This window comes from Leptonychotes weddellii, chromosome 12, assembly GCF_054177405.1.
Source record: "Leptonychotes weddellii isolate Sample4059 chromosome 12, ASM5417740v2, whole genome shotgun sequence".
NCBI lineage: Eukaryota > Metazoa > Chordata > Mammalia > Carnivora > Phocidae > Leptonychotes > Leptonychotes weddellii.
In genome coordinates this window covers 56,635,747-56,657,528 of record NC_138380.1, presented here as the reverse complement: position 1 = coordinate 56,657,528, position 21,782 = coordinate 56,635,747, and the positions used below count along the sequence as shown (strand labels likewise).

The 21,782-nt window shown below is 36.2% G+C and overlaps 1 protein-coding gene across 1 annotated transcript in view; it reads right to left on the bottom strand.

The window, feature by feature from the left end:
- The window catches only part of THSD7A (thrombospondin type 1 domain containing 7A), a 388,294-nt gene that overhangs the window by 364,946 nt on the left and 1,566 nt on the right, over positions 1-21,782 (bottom strand). The window lies entirely within an intron of this gene.

Genomic DNA, 21,782 nt, shown 5'->3' with positions numbered 1-21,782 from the left:
TTCTTCTATTACTTGCCTGCACTTCTACTCACGTCCTCAAGTCTCCTAAACTTTAGCCCATATATCCAGACTTCTTCCCCTTAATTACTGCTGAAGCCTTCTCCATTCATGTTCCCAACTCAAGAAAAGACTTATATCTCTTTTCATCCCAAAAGGAATTTGAAGAAAATGGAGATAGTTTTTTTTCTGTATTCCTTTAACTGAACCAACCCATAGTCATCAAAATATTAACTGAAACATTATGCTGTATTTATCATTTCTAGCACCAAAAGAAGCAGCACCATAAAGTGATGATATAATATTACCTTCATTTACTCAATAAAAGTATATATACTTGGTATTTCACTGGTGGCTACAATTCTCTATCTTGTTAATGCAATGTTTTCAGACAAAAAAATATATATATAAACAAAAATCTCCACAGACTTCTAGTGGTCTCTATATTGTGACTAATATTCTAATTAAAAAAATCTTTGCACACCTCTCTAAAAGTTCTTTAGAAAACATAATTTCCTTATAACATGCACAGATGAAAAGATTTGTTGAAAACTTTTACCAATTTGCATTTGAGTATGTAGTTTGAAAATGTAAACTAGTAATTTATTTATTCATTTTTACTTTATTTTTTTATTATGTTCAGTTAGCCAACATACAGTACATCATTAGTTTTTGATGTAGTGTTCAATGAGAACTAGTGATTTACAATGCAAAAGAAATCATAGTGATTTCAAGCTTAAGACAAATTTAAAGTCATATGCAATTTTAAACAACTTAAAATATCAAAAGCCACAATAATTTTATTTAGAAATAGTTATCATCTGCTTACATTTGCCATCATTTATATATCATTGTTTCAAAAATATGGTGCACTTGCAAAATATAGGTCTGAAAATTTTACTTGTTTAGACTGTAATTAATAATTTATTTTGTGGAAGGATAATATGAATTATATTTGCCTTAGAGGATGATTTCAGATAGTCGCAAGGACAAAGTGGCCAACTATTCAGTCTTTATTTTTATTTTTGACCTTCATTCAAAAATCAAAAGCAGTTCTGTCACACTTTCGTGATCCACAACACTGGTCATTTTAGGTTTTCTTTGTGATACATAGAGCACATTTAATTTTTGTAAGCAAAAAAAAAGAATCTAATAACACTTTATGATCACCTGAATACCTGAATATGTCTTCCTTACAGTGCTGACCAGCACTATACAGGTCAAGAACTGTGGCAGCACTCCATGTCTTTAAGACATTTATTTTTAGTTATGTTCAAACTTCAATTTATGCAGTAAATTCCACAAATACATTTTGTTTTAATTTCAGGGAAAAAATTTGAAAATATCTAAATAGAAATAACCCCTTAAATTAATTTCAAAGGGTATGTTAAACCTAAATTTTACCTTTTATTAAAAGTCACCAGGAATTAAAACACTCAATATGCAAAATATAGAGCTTTTGGAACATGGATTATACACTTCATCTTTCCAAATAATTGGCCAAAAAGAAATATATTAGGACTTATAAATATAGGACTTCAACTTTAGTCCAAAGAGTTTACAAATGGTTATCAGTATATAATCATTTATTTATTTTTATAATCATTTTTTAAAATAGAGTGCACACTGGGGCTTCTTATATGAAAAATATAGCTGCATGATTGAGATGTGAAGTGCTGCTATAGATGGTTTTTACCAAACAGTTGTTAGATGATCAACTCACTACTGGTGATTTAGGACAAACAGAACATTATTCAGAACCTGAAGGTAAGCAAGCAAGAAAAGTGCATGGGGACTAGGTGATGATTGGAGACCTGGTAGAGAAGAGGTGCCCAGCATGCAGCTAGGAGAATGCAGGTACCACACCCAAGCACTCTTCTTCTCTCAGCTGCCTATTTGTGTCTTAAGTTTTCTACTTTTCCATTCCAATAGCCTTGGATCTTTATGTCTCCCTTCCACTACTAATCTAAGACCTCTGCCATAATTCTTCATCAGCACTAATACTCAATGCAGTATTATTTTTACAGACTGAAATCAGTTAGTCTCCCTCCTTCCTTCTCTCTCTCTTTCCTCCTCCTCCTCCCCTTCTCCCTCTCAACCTGTCTCTCTTGGTCTTGTTCTCATTCACATTTTCTCAGGTCTGAGCTCAAGTGCCCTCACTCGCTCATGCTCTCTCTCTCCCCTTTTTCTCTCCCTCAAACACACATAAAAACACTTCTTCACATTTGTTTTCTTCAAGGTTTGATGCTAACATGATATAAACCCAAGTGACCACTATTAAATGCCTTTTTACTCTGAAATGTTTTAATAAAAGCAATGCTTCTTAGGTGTATCTTTTACCTTTTTTTAAGGGGCAGAGGAGGCAAAGGGAGAGGGGGAGACAGAATCTTAAGCAGGTTCCACGCCCAGCGCAGAGCCCAACATAGGGCTCGATCTCATGACCCACGAGATCATGACCTGAGCCGAAATCAAAAGTCGGAAGCTTAACCGACTGAGCCACCGAGGTGCCCCTTTCACATTTTTTTCTAAACTGGATGTGGGGGATCTCTGTGCCGCACTCTTAGGGCTTCTAAATTGCACATGGTAGTTGGCTGTGGCCATATGGGTAGATACCACACTGATCACATGACACAAGCCTAGTCTAAGACCTGTGAGGGGGTAAGCTGGCAAAAGAGCAAAGCAGGAACTTATCTGCACATAAATATTTCAAGTTGGCATTCAGCTACGGGTCAAGATAACAGCCTCAAACAAGTGTCTGACAGAAAGCTATTCCCACATACTGTTTATTATGGGTATCAAGAGGACCATAGTTATTTGCTATATTTTTTATCAACTTAAAGTATGCTTTCCTACATATATAGATATGAAAAAAATAATAAAAGGTAAAAGTATAAAGCAAGTTACTGATTTTACCATCTTTAACATGTGAAGATTTATAATACTATAAACCAAACTGGAATAACATTAGATATTGCAATTTTTTAGCCCCACCCAAACACAAATTTATTTTGAATAAACCATTTTAAATGTGACTTGAATTATTCACAGTATTAATTTATGACAAGGATTAATACAGTATGCTTTTTATTTTTTAAAAAAAAAAAAGATGTATTAACACCTAAGGGTTGGTCCTAGCGGTTCACTCTCTGTAAAAGTTCACCTGAGAGAGGACAAGAGTCAAAACTGAGAGCAATCACTGAAGTTGGGGAGAATACCAATAGGGAGTAGTTGTAGCCTTCTTAGGTACTGAGAGAGCTCTTTAGAATATAAAAGCCATTTAGGTTGTTAATTCACACCTCTGTGCCTTAACCATGTGCATCCCATCATCTCTCACCTCTTAGGGTTTTACTCACGCTTTCCAAACTAGCTCAACTGTCCACACCTCTGGCAGGCCTTTACTGGTCCTTGCCCTTCCCAAGCCCAGATTAATCGATCCCTTCATCTTCAGTGTCCTTAGAGCACTTCAAATATGCCTGCTCAGTAGCCCCAATCACACTGATTGGCAGTTGTGTGTGTGCACCTCTTTCAAAGATATGAGCTTGTCAGTGACTGAGGGACCCAATCATGTGTGTTTATGTTTCCTCATAGTAGAAGAGGATCTAGGACAGAGTTCAGTACATTATTTGTGCAGTAAATAAAGAGGCTCAGAGGGTACCACACCTTATTGCTGATGTCACTAATATGTCTTTTAAAATAAGAACGAGAAGGAGTGCCTGGGTGGCTCAATTGGTTAAGCATCAGACTCTTGGTTTCAGCTCAAGGTCATAAGTACATGGGCTGTGAGATCAAGCTCTGCATCAGGATTCCCGCTCAGTATGGAGTCTGCTTAGGATTCCCTCTCTCTCTCTCCTTCTGCCCCTCCCCCCGTTTGTGCTCGCTCTCTCTCTCTAAAATAAATCTTTAAAAAAAACAGAATGGAAAAGAGGGGAGGAGAATAAGTTTGCTTGAAAGAGGAGGTCGTATTTTGTCTCCACCTCAAATTTATCTTTCCATTCTAGATCCATTAATACGACTTAAAAAATAAGATACATACTAAATACATGTACATGAAGGCAAAATCACTGAAGATATTAGCACACCCCTAGAATCGTTTAATTTCAACTCTCAAAAGTGTGAATGTGAGTAGGATATATGTGTCTCTGTAAATTTTTGAATGTAGAAAGTCATTCAGAAAAATACTTTTAAATATGCCTTAAAAGTACAAAATTAAATGAAAAAAGACTCATCAAATATGGTTTAATTCAGCATCCTACCATATAATTTCTTGCAGTACTTCCTCATAGCTCTATTACAGCAATACATTTTTGTTCATAATCAAGACTCTGGTGCACTTCAACGTTTTGAAGACATTTACGCATCACGATCGACTACAGATTAAATTATGTGCAGTATGTTAGTATTAAGTACATTTTATTGGTTTATATTTTAAAACTTTGTGTGTAATGTCTCTTCTGTCCATTAAGCAGACTTTAAGATGCCAAATTTCCTGTGCACATTAATCAAGAGAATTATCAAATGTGCATACACACACACACACACGCACGCTGCAACTTAAAATAAGGGCATGCACTGTATAAAAGTTATAAAAAAAATCTTCAAAAATGGAAAAAATATTCCAAGTTTTCCTCAGGGGTGAAACTGCTATCTGGTAGTATACTTCATACTTATGGTTCAAAACGTTTCTACAGTGCATTCATGATGCATTTAAGAGTAACTTATCCTCTTTGTCAAGAGGGACTTTTGATATAGGTCCAATATTTAGTAAGAAATGAACACATCTGAGCTCATATTAAAAATCTTATCACATGAGTGGTAGGAAAAACCTAACCACATGAATCTCTGAATATTGACAGTCCTAATTTTCATCTCTTTCATCACATGCCCTAAGATATATAGTATCTTCAGAAAAGTCATTTTTAAAGGACAAGAGACAGAATGAAAATGTTTCCAAAACCTATTTACTGTAATGTTTGCAAAGAATCTCATTAGAATAAATTTACACCAGTTCTTTTACTTTCAATAATAAATTTTAGCTCCTTTCACAGCTGTTTCCCATACAGCAGTCCACACTGAATATATCATTGTTTAGTTGCCTGTAGACAAAAATAATGATGCCAGCAGGTGTTTACTTTGTCTTTTTCGGGGGAAAACTACAGCTGGAATGCAAGTCTCCCTGTACAGGACATTGCAAAAGTCAGCACTTCTAATGTCGATGATATTCCTATTCAAGAAATTTTGTCAGTTTATATACTTGGAAAATGATCCCCTGAAATTAGTGGTAAACTGCAATATTGTACCAAAACACAGCACAGATGGTCAGACCTGGAAGGTGGGAGAGAAGGGAAAGAGCTTAGCAAAGAGAACTTTGAGAATGAATAAAATTTGAGGCTACATAGGAGAGATAAATGAGATGTGTAAGTGTGTATGCAAGAAAGAGAAAGCACGTGAGCAGGAGAGAAAGAGAAAGAAGCTCTGTGGGATATTTTGGGAAAAGTAAAAAAGGATTTAGGATGTTTTGTTATATGGTGTTCAGTATAAACTGTGTTATACTGCCAAGAAAATCCACAGTTAAATCTATATAACACTTTTTTTTAAAGGGATAAAAAAAGGATAACATCAATATACTGAAACTAAATACTAACTTATGATTTGAAAAGGCTCTTTATACTTTTCAATGTTAAGATTCATTGCATGATGGACTATGAAAATATATTTATATTTGATTATAGGCCAATAAGTTGTTTAGAAAAAATATGTTATTCTATGTCACAAAATTGAAGTTATGAAAATCAATGTTAAAATCTCAAAAACACTGTCAAATGCTCAGTGAAGATACCAAAGTCAAAATATTTATCATAACACAAACCTGTAATTATTTATCTACCTATGCTTGTCTGAAAGTATTAAAATAAAATTTGTTATTACCTTTTATATATTATTTATACCATATAATGCTAATTTGAATATTTGAATAAGTATCACTTAGATTTTCCTGTGCATATTAAATATATGTGATTAAGTCAGTCTCTCTTTAAGTCATTACAGCTCCTTCATCCTTACTACTTGTTTTCACTTTACTGAAGATTTCACTGGATGATCAGATTAAAAACCCAAAAGGAGGGCGCCTGGGTGACTCAGTCAGTTAAGGATCCAACTTTTGATTTCAGTTCAGGTCATGATCAGGGTCATGAGATGGAGTCCCATGTCGGGCTCTGCACTCAGCAGGGAGTCTGCTTCTCTCTCTCTCTCTTTCCCTCTCTCCAGCTCCCCCTCCCCCTGCTAGTGTGTGCTCTCTAAATCTTTTTTTTATTATGTTCAGTTAGCCACTGTATAGTACATCAATAGTTTCTGATGTAGTGTTCAGTGATTCATTTGTTGCTGCTCATCACAGCTCGTGCCCTCCTTAATATCCATCACCCTGTTACTCCCTCCCCCACTCCCCTCTGAAACCCTCAGTTTGTTTCTTGGGGTCCATAGTCTCTCATGGTTCATCTCCCTCTGATTTCTCCCCCTACGTATTTCCCTCCCTTTCCCTATGGTCCTTCCTGCTATTGCTTATGTTCCACATATGAATGAAACCATATAATTGTCTTTCTCTGCTTGACCTCCTTCACTTAGCATAATCCCCTCCAGTTCCATCCATATCAATGCAAATGGTGGGTATTCATGGTTTCTGATGGCTGAATAATATTCCATCGTATATATGTACCATATCTTCTTTATCCATTCATCTGTTGAAGCTCAGCTCCTTCCACAATTTGGCTATTGTGGACATTGCTGCTATGAACATTGGGGTGCATGTGCCCCTTCTTTTCACTACATCTGTGTCTTTGGGGTAAATGCCTAGTAGTGCAATTGCTGGGTTGTAGGGTAGCTCTATTCTTAATTAACATCTTAAGGAGCCTCCATACTGTTTTCCAGAGTGGCTGTACCAGCTTGCATTCCCACCAACAGTGTAAGAGGGTTCCCCTTTCTCCACATCCTCGCCAACATTTGTTGTTTCCTGTTTTGTTAATTTTTGCCATTCTAACTGGTGTGAGGTGGTATCTCATTGAGGTTTTGATTTGTATTTCCCTGATGGCTAGTGATGTTAAGCATTTTTTCATATGTCCTTTTGGGACTTCATCAAGATAAAAAGCTTCTGCACAGCTAAGGAAACAGTCAACAAAACTAAGAGGCAGCCCATGGAATGGGAGAAGATATTTGCAAATGACATTACAGATAAAGGAATGATATCCAAGATCTATAAAGAACTTCTCAAACTCAAAAAACAAATAGCCCAGTCAAAAAATGGGCAGAAAACATGAACAAACACTTCTCCAAAAAAGACATACAAATGGCTAACAGACACATGAATAAATAAATGAATCTTTTAAAAAAACAAAACCAAAAACAAAAGGAGCTCCTTGCAGGTATCCAATCAAGTGTGCTCATGACTACGTCAGCATATTTTCCTCCTAAATGTGCTTTTATTCTTATAAACTGGGTCCCCTAAATCACTTTCCTGTATTTTCTAACTACTTACCCTCTAATTACACAATGATATCTTTATTGAAACTTCAATGGGTTTTCTTGAGTGACAATTACATCATAATTGAAGTTACTGGAAAAATATATATTGTGCTGTGAATTAAAAAAAAATATGGTTCTTCAGTCTGGTAGTTCCTCAAATCATACAATATAAAGCTACCATAAGACCTAGAAATTTCATTCTTAAGTATATTTAAGAGAAATGAAAAATATATGCCTACCCAAAAACTTGTACATGAGTGTTCATAGCAGCATTATACATTATAGCCAAAAAAGAGGAAACTGCCCAAATATCCATCAAATGATGAATAAAATGTGGCATATATACACAATGGAATATTATTCAGCAATAAAAGTAAATGAAATACCAATACACAGTACTACATAGATGAACCCTGAAAACATGCTAAGTAAAATGAACCAGTAACAAACAACCAAACAAGGTTTAATTCCATTTATAAGGAATGTCCAGAATAAGGAACTCTATAGAGACGGTAAGCAGATTAGTATCTGTCTAGGGCTGGGCCTGATAGGGAAGAATGGAGAATTCAAGCATGAGAGAGACTGTTGGGTTCAGAATATTTTGGGGGTAATAAAAATGTTTTAAAATTGATTGTGATGATGGATACACAACTCTTATACACAATCAAGTTGCTAAACAAATGGCTCTGTGATAGCAATTCCAATATTCAGCATATGGCCAACAAAGAAGATTCATCTTACTTATAACGATAGAGTACAAGAATCACTCCTCTAATTTCCACATTTTTCATTAAATCAAATTAATTTAGCTTCTGGATGATTCTATCAGAATAGGAAATTACTTAGAGAACAATGTTCTTAAAATCTCTGAAAACTTGCATCATGATTTGAGACATCATGATGTTCATGGTGCTGCAATGCTTGATCACCCAAGTTTGAAAGACCACCTTGACCGCTCTATAATATTTATTCTCTTCTTGTGGAATTTTCACAGCTGAAGCAGTTCAAAGCCAGTTCTCTTATAAAACAAGCCAAAGGAACTGAAGAAGTTACATTAAAACTTGTAGTGAGAGACAGGGAGTGAAATATATCTTAGCAGCAGTCAAAGCTTTCCTTATGGATTATTTGATTCCATAAATCCAAATCCATTTTGATGACTCTCGCATTAGAGAGGTGTAGTCCCCACTGCAAACTGTCAGAAGAAGCTGTTTTATAGAGCGACTGAACCCTATGATCTTTGCTGCATTTCTGTGATTATATGCACCAGCCCACGGCAGCAGATGCCTTTCTCCTTCTAGCTTCTCTCATTCCAGAGGGCCCCTTAACTAATGAGAACTAATGAAGCACAGCATGTAGGGAAGTGGAGGGAAATGTCAATATTAGCTGGAAACAGGACTGTTTAGACACTTTGATTTCATTTTGGCATTCCACATTTTCTTATGCAGTCATTCTCTAAAACTCGAAAAGGTATCTTTTTAATATTTTCCATCCTTCTATTTAAGCCTCAGATTTTTGAAGACCTGATGTGATTGCCAAAGGCAGAGGTTGTAAATTAGGGCCCCATAATCCAACTGTGGCTCACTAGATATTGTATGCGGTCAATGCTGTTGTCCCTTAGGATATTTTTTTAAAAAGTGAACCCCATCTCTAAATGATGGCAAATGATTGACCTGGAGTAGGGTAAAGGAATGGTGTTCCTTCTTTGGTTGGCCAAGCCCACACAGAGAAGAGTGAGCACAACCAGCCTCTACACCATGCCTGGTCCACTTCGCTCATGTATGTTCTCTGTCACTCACCCCACCAGAGAAATACTACATAGATGAAAGGTTTACTTCCTTTTACATTGGTCTAATCAAAACTGTAGAGAAAAAAAATATCAAATCACCCTTATATATAAAACTGAAAGAATACTCTACCTTTGAAATAACTATGTTTAATTATCATTATCTAAAGACAGCTTTCTAATAGAAAGTTTTCAAGGAGAATTATAATAGTTCATTTACAAAACTAACAACCTTCTAAAATCTGTCAATTCACATATGACCTAACATTTGCAAATATGTTATTGTATTTTATCCAACTAAAGAGACTTGGGCTCCTAGATTCCATAAGTCAAACAAAAGCCAGGCTCCTTACTGTGTCCCACTCAGCACTGTTCTCCTATGGGCTCTCCATATACGCATTCACCCTTCTTCCTATCCCAACTCATCCCCAGTTTTTTATGCCTCAGAACTTCTTACTGTCCCTGAACACATTCCACTTAATTTCTTCACACCAGCTCCACTTTGCCTAGAATTCCATCTCGCTATAGTCTTTGTCCATTTTGGAAACTGTTTATTTTTCAAACTTGTGTTTTATGAAATCTTCCCTTTCCTGTCTCCTTCAGGACAATAACCCCTTTCTCTGTTCCCCATATATTTTTCTATTTTTGTAATACGTTACCCAGACAAGAATTAGTTATTTACACGTGACAGAGAACTTCAGGAGTGGGGGGTCCATGTGATATTCCCATTTGTTCCCCAGCACCGAGTTTGGTGTCAAAAAAGACACTAAGTGCTTGCCAGTTTTACTTAAGTGAACTGATCGACACAAACATGAAGAAAAAGGTAACCTAACTCTGTGACTGGATTCCCTGAAGTTGTGCAATGTAGTGGCTCTGAGCGAACTACATTTCCTATCGGAAAAAAATATACATTATATATAAGAAATATATATAGTATAATACAATATATATGGTTTAGATAAGGTTAGATAAGTGTGCATAATGTACGCACAAACACGTAAAGATCTTCCTCCTTTTATGATGGGGTTACACCCCAAAAAACCCATCTTAAGTTGAAAATATTGTAAACTGAAAACACATTTAATACACCTGTATTATATATGTATATATAATGGCCTATATATATGTATATATAATGGTCTATATATATACACATAATATACATATATATAAAAAAAACAATAGTTAATACATATTATTCCACCTGGGTCTGTTATCAGTACTGCCTTAATGATAGCATAATCAATATAAACAATTTACAACAAATATTTTATATAAACGATGTTCATGGATACGCTGGCACGCAGATGCTATTAGAAGAAAAGTACTTCTTGGAAATTTGCGCAGGCGCTGCAGTTTTAAGATATTGTTCAGGCACCAAAGTGGCAAACACAGGAAGATGGTTAGACATAAAAGAATCTTAAACTAAAAGCTGTAAGTTAGTGGAAGGTAATACAAGGACTTATATATTAAGGTATTTTATATGAGTGAGTTCTTGATGAGCATAAAGTTTGAAATGAAATTTTCTAAAATAAAATGTTAACATAACTTTTTGTATAATATTTTAGTGAAACGTTTTCATAATTGTTCACATTTTTAAAAGTCATCACTTTAGAATTCACATAACATTTGAGATAGTATAACTTCCATAATGCCAGATAAACTATGAAGTCCTGTGTAGTAATAGCCATGAATGACTGTGCTATTTGCATGTGCAGGCAACGCTGCATGTATTTATGCATCTGGATATGGATGCCTGGGTGTGCATGAGTATGCTGGGAATGATGCACTGAATTATTATTGTAATTCTGTCAGAAGCTTATAAATTATACATAAACTTTAGAGAATGTACAGATAAAACAGGTTGTAATGGGCATGTAACAGTTGAGTATCACTCCTACAAGTTGAGAACATTTTAGTTTCTTACAGAGGATTTTGAAATCTGGAGGTGTATAAGTAGGATATTTAAATATATGCATATACACATGCAGAGTGTATACATCACACACACACACACACACACACACACACACACGGGGCTATGTACTTTAGGAGAGGAAAGAGGACTTTGAGAGAGGATACCTCAGCACTCACTGTACACTTCCTGCACACTCTCACTCACAGCATCACAGAACAGGAAAGTCTTGCCAAGAATAATCTCAGGTGTTTCCACACAAAGGAATTTTGGAACACACAGACCCACTTAAAGAGTCACACCTCCAGCATTTCCTGCACGGCAACAATATGCACAATCCCAAGTAAAAATAAAACAGTAAGGCAGAACGTCTCTGTATTTTTTAACTATACTTTGAACAACTCAGCAAACAGCAGAGCTGATGGCTGGGTAACTATGAACTGTCCCCAACAGCAGGGGAAAGCAGAAAAATGCCAGATGCAGAGAAGCTTGACATGCACGTGTGGATCCGAGAAGGAATAAGAATGAAAATGAAGAGAAAATAAGACTCCGATCCAGAGACAAATGATCTCTGAGAAGACCTTTGCGGTTCACACCTACAGTACAAGACGACATTTACTGAGCACCGACATGAGCCAGACACCATCGAAGTGCTCTGCAGTTTTGTCTCAAGATAACCTTTAAAGTCATGTGAAGAGGCAGATACTAATATCATACCTATGGCATGGCTGAGGGACAGAAGACACAGGGATTAGGGTTCATATTCTCAACAAATTACAAAATGAGGTCAAGATTCACATGAGCCTCAAAAGTTGATTTTGGAACATTTCATTTTATTTATTACACACACAAATGCACATAAATATATATTTTACTACTTAGCAACCAGTACTTCTTTCATTTCAAGCTAGAGCTTCAATTCTTTTCAAATAATCTCTTTCACTGTCACAGGGAAGTAACTGAATAGAGTGCATGGACCCCTCTGACATGTACAGTTGCGCTCTCTGATTGTGAGAGAGAAAACAAAAATAATCTTTAAACAGTGCAACCCGAATAGGCAATATGTCTGTTCTGATGCCATTCTTCAGCAGGCACGTGACAGAACATACTGGCAAACACATCCATCTACAATACTCAGTATGTGCTGTTATTGCTACCGCGATGACAACCCAAGGGATAACTTTTTATCCAGACAGTGTGGCACAATTAGAAAGTCCTGCATTCACCCTATACCATGAGTTCAATGAGTCCCACTATATAATCAATGCCTACGCTTGATACATTTGCTTGGGAAATTAATTTTCTGTCAAGCTCTCTATAGAGTCCCAGGTTAAGTACCTGGGTAGTGCACTGTATTTATGCACACACACTATCCCCTTTGAAGCCACTGTTCGACTCTCCCCATTCTGGGGCTGCTCAACACTCTGTGTCTGTGGAAAGGTTTGGGGGAGTGAGCTAAGCAGTAGGCTGCCTTGACAACTTGGTTCCCAGGTCAACTTACCAGGAGTTCAGAAGATTTCCTCTGTTTCCCAGAAATTCAGGAGGATATTTCGCCAGCCTCCAGGGAAGAGCAAGGAAAAGCAGATATGCAACTACGTGATTCACCAGACCCGAGTCAGCTAGAGACCCCGCACGAGTGTCATGCACTTGAAAATCCCACAAGCTTGCCGGTTCCATTTAACCTTTAATATATCACACCGTTTTCTTCCTCTTCAAGATACTGTTTATCACTTCCAAACTCTCTCCCAAGGTGTTCCCCTCCTGGAGGAACAAAAGACAAAGTGTAGGCCCATCTCCGTGTATTGCTTATTTTCTACTTAATTTCCACGTGTATTTTCTCTTTATAAAATACTTGTTTTTAGCAGGAGTCCTAGCATCAGGGCCACAAGAAGTGGAGCACGTGCAGCACAGGCTAGACTGAGACTTCGACCTCTGTCACCTGAGGGTTCTGCTTGCCCTTGCTACTACTCATGTGGGAAGACTGCGGATCCCTGAGCGGAGAAGATGTACACATGACAAGCAGATGAAAAGATGATACTCAACACCACAGGTCATTAGAGACAAGAAAATGCAAGCCATGATGAGATACAACTATGGGCATTAAAATGGCTAAAATTCAAAATACCGACAGCATCAGCAGAGACGTCGAGTGACATCCACTTTCATTCACTGCTGGTGGGAATGCACATGGTACAGCCACTGTGAAAGACAGTTTGGCAGTTCCTCACAAAACTAAACATTCTCTTTACCATATGATCCAGCAATTGCGTTCCTTGGTACTTACACAACGGAGATAAAAACATATCCACACAAAAAACCGGCACACAGATGTTTACATCTTGAAAGCAACCAAGATGTCCTTCAATATGTAAACGGATAAACAAACTTTGTTATATCCATAAAACAGTATATTTTTCAGTGATAAAAAGAAATGAGATATCAAGCCATGAAAGGACACAGAAGAAACTGAAATGCATAATCACTAAGTGGAAGAAGAGTCTACATACTATATGGTTTCAACTACATGACATTCCCCCCAAAAAGAACAAGTATGGAGACATAAAAGGGTAAAAAGATGAGCGGTTACCAGAGATTTGGAAGGAGAGAGGAATGGGTTGAGGGATGAATAGATGAGGGACAGAGGAATTTTAGGGGGGGGGGTGAAACTACTCTGTATAATCCTATAATGGTGGATACACATATTAGTGGATATATGCTTTCATGTTTTTTGTCCAAAACCAGAGAATGTATGAGAGCAGCTGAACCCTAATATAAACTATGGATTTTAAGTAATAATAATGGGTCAATACTAGCTCATCAATGGTGCACATGGACCACACTGATGCAAGATGTCAATAATAGGGAGAGGGGAAGAATGACAGGTATATGGCAACTCTGTACTTTCTGCTTTTTTGTAAACCTACAACTGTTCAAAAAATAAAGCCTATTAAAAATAATTTTTAAAAGAATAATATTTAAAAGATGATTTGCCTGTTTTCCCCTTTCTTCCTTTGTTGTGTTGCTCTCTCTTATAATGTCTTACATCCTCTCCAAGTTGTTACAGCCATGCAGAGCTTCTTCTGAATTTACAGGCATCACTCAATAAGTTCTACATGGACTATCTCTCTGGCGGCTCCTGGGACATAGAGTCCCCCCCTTCAACATTACCCAATTACATGGTCATTTGAATATTATTGTCCATATAAAGAAGCACATTTGTGCCTTTTCCCCATATCTCCTTATTTGTTTCCTCATAGCATAACTTTGATACAGTAAAAATGATACCCTAGAGATTATAATTTCACCTGGTAAACTATGCAGAATATCAATTAGCTCAATAGTGCTTCTGGAAATTGAAAGGACATCCTTTTGGTTAGGTCCAGTCATATATCAGAAGCAGTAGATGGATTACTTTTTAGTATCACTGTTTTCAGTTCTGCCATGTTTCCTCTACTCTTTCCCAACATGTTTTTAATTGTTCTATCACTTCCCCTAAATATTGTTTTTCTTATTGCTTGGGTACCCTAGGATTAAATGCAAACTCCTTTATTTTTCATCATTTTAATACATTCTAAAGTGTCAAGTATAAAGTGCTGATAAAAAAAATAGAAAAAATCTCTACCTTATGACTCATTGGCACCTCTAACTCACACTCTATGATGTTCTTGTGATATATTTTCCAGATGCCACTTCCCCGGTGTTTCTTTCATTAAGGACCATTCTTTTTTTTTTTTTTTTTAAGATTTTATTTCTTTATTTGACAGAGAGATATAGAGAGGGCACAAGTAGGCAGAGCGGCAGGCAGAGGGAGAAGAAGAGCAGGCTCTCCGCTGCGCAGGGAGCCCGACGCAGGGCTCGATCCCAGGACCCTGTGATCATGGCTAAGGCAGCCACTTAACCGACTGAGCCACCCAGGCGCCCCTTATTAAGGACCATTCTAATGTGCCTTTACATGAATTCCAAGGCTCTCTTGAAATTCTAAGAGAGCCTGTTCTATATATTCACCAGACAGAGTCTTTTGCTCTCCTCTTCCCAGAGACATCTCACTATCCAGTGTCACCAATCTGACTTACACGAGAGGTTAAGAGGCTTCATTTCCTTAGAAAAGGAGCCCAAGCACACCATACTTCCCCAGTAATCTAGTCAGAATGTCAGCATCTCATCCCACTGCCATCAGGCCAGTTTTTTTATATTGCAGTCATAGGTAGGAAGGAGTCTGGGTAGGTGCTGCTCGATAGCACTCAATCTCAGCCCTGATTGGGGCCTCTATTATTTTGCAAACTAGGTTGCTATCTATAATTTACATAACGAGTGACCTGCGTTACTACAGTCCGTTAAGATATTAAAGCCTCACAAAACCACTTGAGGATTTCATTTTTTGATGCAAATAATAATACGCTCTTAATGAATTTTGAACACTGTGTTATGTATGCTAAGAAAGAAGGGTAGGAAAACAAGATATAAACCGTTTTTAAAAATTTATTTAAATAATCATCTAATATGTAAAATTAAAAATTGTATAAAAACAATTCTGTGAAACATTTAATTTGGAAGGCATTGGTAACAAGATAATTTCAAGAACCTGAAATTTCAGATTCTTGAGAAATCCCCTGAAATATAGCACAAAATGAAATATAAAAAATTCTATTTATATACTTAACCATGAATTTGCTGCTCAAAATATTTTTATGGCCTTTGGTCCATGCTGTCTACGTTTAAGTGTCAAACTAAAAAGAAAGATGAAACAGCTTCTCTTCCTAGACTTGTTTTGTTTTTCATGGTGCCCCTTGGTTGGAGAAGACAGATAAATGTGTTCAATCTATAAAATTCCTGCTTGTTATGTCATTTTTAGGGGAGGAAAGGATAAAGAATGGGAAGAGAACATTTTCTGAATATCTACTATTTTTAGGGCACTGTACTAGACACTTTTCTATTTACTATCTATTAAGATTTTGCAAGTGGCCTCCCACTTCAGAACTTCTGTCACCATTCTAAGGTGAGAAAACAAAATCAGAGTTTAAGTAACTTGACCAATCAGGTAGAGGCAGATTTAAACAATGGTTTCTGATCCCATAGTCTTTCAATTCTTTCAATTCCCCAGTGCTGCCCCCCCTTATAATTTGTTGGAATATCTAGCACTAAAACTGTATAAATTTGTAATTTCTAGTATATTTACAAAAAAAAAAAAAGAATGCTTGCAAGAAAGCTAATGCACATTACTGGACTTGTTCCAGGTCATTACAATTAAGTAGCCATTGTATTATACAACAGAATAACAGCAATAATAAAAACTGCCATTCACTGAAGTTCTCATATATATCAAACACTCCATCAGAACATTCCATATGCTACCATATTTAATTAAACCTCAGAAAACCCCTATATAATACATATTATTTATCCATATTAGAGATGAAAGAAAAAGATCCAGGGAGATGAAATAATTTGATAATATGGATAAAATACAGTATTTTGATCCATGTTACTCTGGATTGACACTGATGCCCATATTCTGTCCACTCTGCTCCATCCTTATTTTCCATTTAATGAGCAAACTGTGTCACATTCCAAATTAGGCAAAACTGAAGTACAAAACACTTTTACTAGGATAATGCTACCCTCATGTTACTACTACGTGGAATGACATCCCTCTCTCCTTTCTTATTTAATGAATGGTACGATTAGGATTAATATTTTTCCATAAGCATTAGAGAATATTTTATATTAGGACAAGTACATGAAAGAAAATAAAACAAAAATACTTATTTTTATTTTATATTGAAGAAGTAAGGGATTATTTTACGTATAATTAACTTTGTAAAGGACACAGTGATTGCTGTTAAAAGTATTGCTTTGCATTGGATGAACTTAGTTCAAAAGTGTTTAATGTGAGAAGTAATTTCCTTGAGAGAAAACACACACTTATAAATACCCTAATCACCTGAATTCTGAGCAAGGGCTAGTGTGTACCTATTTCTTGGATTTCAATGTAATTTCATTGTTAGAAATATTAATTCAATTTGGGACTATACCAAAATTAAAACCTTTTGTACAGTGAAGGAAATCATCAGCAAAATGAAAAGCCAACCTTTGAATGGGAGAAGATATTTGCAAATGATATATGATAAGAAATTAATAACCAAAATATATAAAGAACTTACATAACTCGATACCAAAAAAACACAAATAACTGATTAAAATGGGCAGAGGACCTGAATAAACATTTTTCCAAAGACGACATATCAAATGGCAAACAGACACATGAAAAGATGCTCAAAATCAATTATCAAGGAAATGCAAGTCAAAATGACAATAGATATCACTTTATACCTATATCTCACTATATATAGTGAGATATCACTATATACAGAATGGCTAGAACCAAAAAGACAAGAAATAATGAGTATTGGTGAGAAGGTGGAGAAAAAGGAACGCTCATGCACGGTTGGTGGAAATGTAAATTGGTGCAGACACTGGAAAACACTATGGAGATTCTTCAAAAAATTTAAAAGAGAACTACCATATGATCCAGGAATTCCACTACTGGGTATTTACCCAAAGAACACAAAAACACTAAATCAGAAAGATATAGCAACCCCTATGTTTATTGCAGCATTATTTACAATAGCCAAAATATGGAAGCAACTCAAGTGTCTATGAACAAAGAAAGTGTATATATGTGTGTGTATGTGTGTATATAGACACACACAATGGAATATTACTGAGCCATAAAAAGGATGAGATCTTGCCATTTGTCAAAACCTGGCTGGACCTAGTGTCAATCCTATATGTTAAGTGAAATAAGTCAGAGAAAGACAAATGCCATATGATTTCACTCATATGTGGAATCTAAAAAAACAAAACAAGTGAATAAACAAAAACAGAAAGCAGAAACAGACCCATAAATACAGAGAACAAAGTGATGGTTGCCAGAGGGGAAGGGGTAAATGGATGGACAAAATGGTGAAGGAGAGTGGGAGATACAGGCTTCTAATTCTGGAATGAATAAATCACGAGAATAAAAGGTACAGCCTAGGTAATATAGTCAATGGTATCATAATGGCGGTGTATGGTACAGATGGTAGCTACACTTGTGGTGAACCTAGCCTATATAAATCTGTCAAATCACTATATCATATACCTGAAATTAATCTAACATGGTATATCAACCATACATCAATTAAAAAATAATAAATTCAATGACTTCATTAAGACCTTTCTGAAAATATCTGTGACAGAAGTTGATAGAAGTTGGAGGTATTCACTATTTTCTGTCCTACTCATGTTAAGTCAATCACATTTTATTCAATGCATTGATACTCTTAATTTAGAATTGCCAGGTAAATATTATTAGTCATAATTATTACTGAAAAAAATTCCATATTCTAGAATATTAAAGAATGAAAAACTAACACTTATCAGTAATTATCTTCCAATAATAAGTGCTTTACCTCTGTGTGTATGAAATAGGTTTTTCAATTATTCACACAAAGACAAGCTACCTTTCAAAATAATTATGACAAAGAAGTGTTAAAACATTTAACTTTTTCATTTTAATAAATATTTTTAATATATTCTGGGGTTGTCACTATTTAAAAGCAGCAGAGTAGTGATTTAAACACCTCTGGATTATTTGACTTTATCAATATTATACCTTTTCCATTATCTTATTATTCAAATAAGTTTTTATCTCTACCACTCCAGTTAAAACATCCTTTTCCCAAAACACTTTTAAATATCTTACCAATTCTCCCTTTTACTTGATCATTTCTGAACTATTTCATAATTCTTTCCAGTCTTTCAGAAAATGTTTTACACTTTTTACCACCATCCCCTTCATAAAACATCTTCCATTTAGCACATATTGCCGTCTTCCTCGGACCTTTTCTGACCACACTTTCTCTGATTCTTGCACTGGTCTCTCCCTGACAGTGGCCCTTTAAATCTCAATACTCTCTGTGAAGTATCCTGGCCCCTCTTTTCAGTACTTCTCTTCTTTTGATGATCTCTCCAACTACCATGCTCTGAAATAGCATACATTTACTGAGTTCCAAGCCTACACTTTCAGCCTAACTCTTTCTCCTAAACTACCCATCCAATCACTAGTTCTCCCATTAGATTTATTCATCTGAATGGATTACTACCTCAAGTTTAGTATAGCTAAATTAAATCGATATTCTTCTCTAACCCCAGGAAACCTGCTCTTCCTTCTTTCACATTCTTGGTCTCAAGTAACTGGGTGCAGATATGATGGAGATCTTCATGGGATGAGTTCCTCCTCTCCTTGGCACAGAGTTCCCTACACTCTAAAGCTGAATAACACTTCTGCAGCGTGACCCCCAGCCCTCCTCTACTCACTCTTCACTTCTATGGTCCTAGACTATTCCCCTTCGCCTCTCAGTCCCTCTCCTTACTGACCTCCAAGCCTCTTCACTTCTCTCTCTCCATTCTAGGCCAAGAATATGTCAATCCTCTGGAAAAAGCTTCCAACAGTTTCTACTTGCTTAGACGTTAAGCTCCAGACTCTTTACCAAAGTTCGAAGGTTTTCTTACAATCTTCCCCAACCCATCAAATTGGCATTATATCCATTCATTCCCACCAAAGATCCTAGACCAGACTTGCAGTACTTTCAAGATCTAAGAATGTTGTTGTGTCTTTCACTTTCATTTTCTCTCTTCCTTCTGCTTGAAATGGACCTCCATGTCTCCCAGAGAAAAAAAATTCAGCTCTCACCCTGCAAAATCCCAATCAACATTAACTCCTCTTTAAAACTCTCCACAGCCCCCTGTATCAGCTACACAACATCCCTGCTATCAGTGTTTTGTTCATGAGCATGGTACACCAGGTTGTAATTGTTGTATATTTACAGTATTGTTCAATTGTTAATTTCTTGAAGGAAGGGATGACAATATCCTAGTCAGCCTCGACCTCACTGACTTCATGTAACTCATAGTGAGTCCTCAATAACTTTTTGTTGTGAGTTGACTTAAAAAAACTTTCATATAATATATACTTTAAACTTTCATATTCTATACATATCACATATCATGTATTATAGACCTTACGTATTATGTACATATATATATATTACATGTATATACACGTTAATAAACTATGTATACATATGCATATGTGTATTTACGGTGTAGGTATGTGCAGATGTATACATACACACCAGACATGTTAAGGCTGAAAAGGCCCTTAGATATCATCTTTTCTAATCAATGAATTTTACAAACTCAGAAACCAAGAACCAAAATCACTAAATGATTTGGCCAATGCTCTGCAGCTTGTTAGTGATTGACACAGTGTTAGAGCTCCTGTCCTAGCTCCTCATCCAGTATACCTTTTCCTACACCCGTGTAATTCAATGATCTGACCAATAGTGTGACTCCCTATAATCTGTTGTACCAAGACCAAGCGTATTCCATTGAAAGAGACATCCTGGATGGTCTCACCTCATTTTCTCTCCCAATTCTCTTCCTGACTATTTTCATCAAGTTATACACACTTAATGATTCTTTCACCTCTACATTTTCATTTCCAGTCTATCCCTCTCCTTTAAATATTCTCTTGTTCTTCTGATAACAACTCTCAATTTCTTTATACAAATAGTAAAGCCTCCTTTCCCCCCGGAAAAAAAATAAAGAGGTCATTATTTTCCTCTCCAGCTTAATTCATTTTTTTTCCACCAAACCAAGGACCACCATAACAGGGATGCCATTATCATCCTCAGCACGCTAGCTTATATTTGCACATGCACATAACTTTGACATTTACAGATTACTTCCTCATAACTCACTCATTCAATCTTCATAACACTATGAATGGTCTGAAGATGGTATCATCACATTTATATGCAGCTGAGAAAACTAGGGGTCAAAAGTTAAGTGAACTGCCAACGTTCCTATAGCTAGCAAGAGCTGGAACTGGTACTGGAACCAAGGTCTCCATATCCTTGCTCCTGAGAGTTTTCCACTATTTTAAACGATTTATTGGCTTGTGTTCCCACCATGACATTTATGTTGACATATATTGGCACCTGAGACACTGCACAGTGAATGTTGCCTAGACTCTTCTTCGATCTGAATTACTGCTTGGCTTTTCTTACTTTAACAGCACAAATTTCAACCAGGCAAGTACTACTTTGCCCAACACTTACCTGAGAAGCTCTTACCAAGCATTCAAATAATACCATTTAATGGTAAATTATAGTTTGATTACTGTTCGTTGTTATGACTGAGCCTTTGAAAAGTGAAATCATGGGTTAAGCTAAATTAGAGAAGGTCTTCAACTCTAGGTTTTAAATTGAAATAAATTAATATGATTTCATCTGCATCCACTAATCAATATTAAACTCCGACTGTTGACAAGAATGGCTAATGCTAATATCCAAATGGCTTTTCTAAAAGTGTGTGTGATATTTCTTGCAACATTCGGGGACAAATCAAGGCTTGTAACAAATTTCTGTTCAATCTGCTAAGTTGCTGGATAGATGCAACTTCTCTAAAATTTCAGAATATCGGTGTAATTGTAAACTAATCTGTCTCTGCAGCCGGGGGCTACAGACAGCT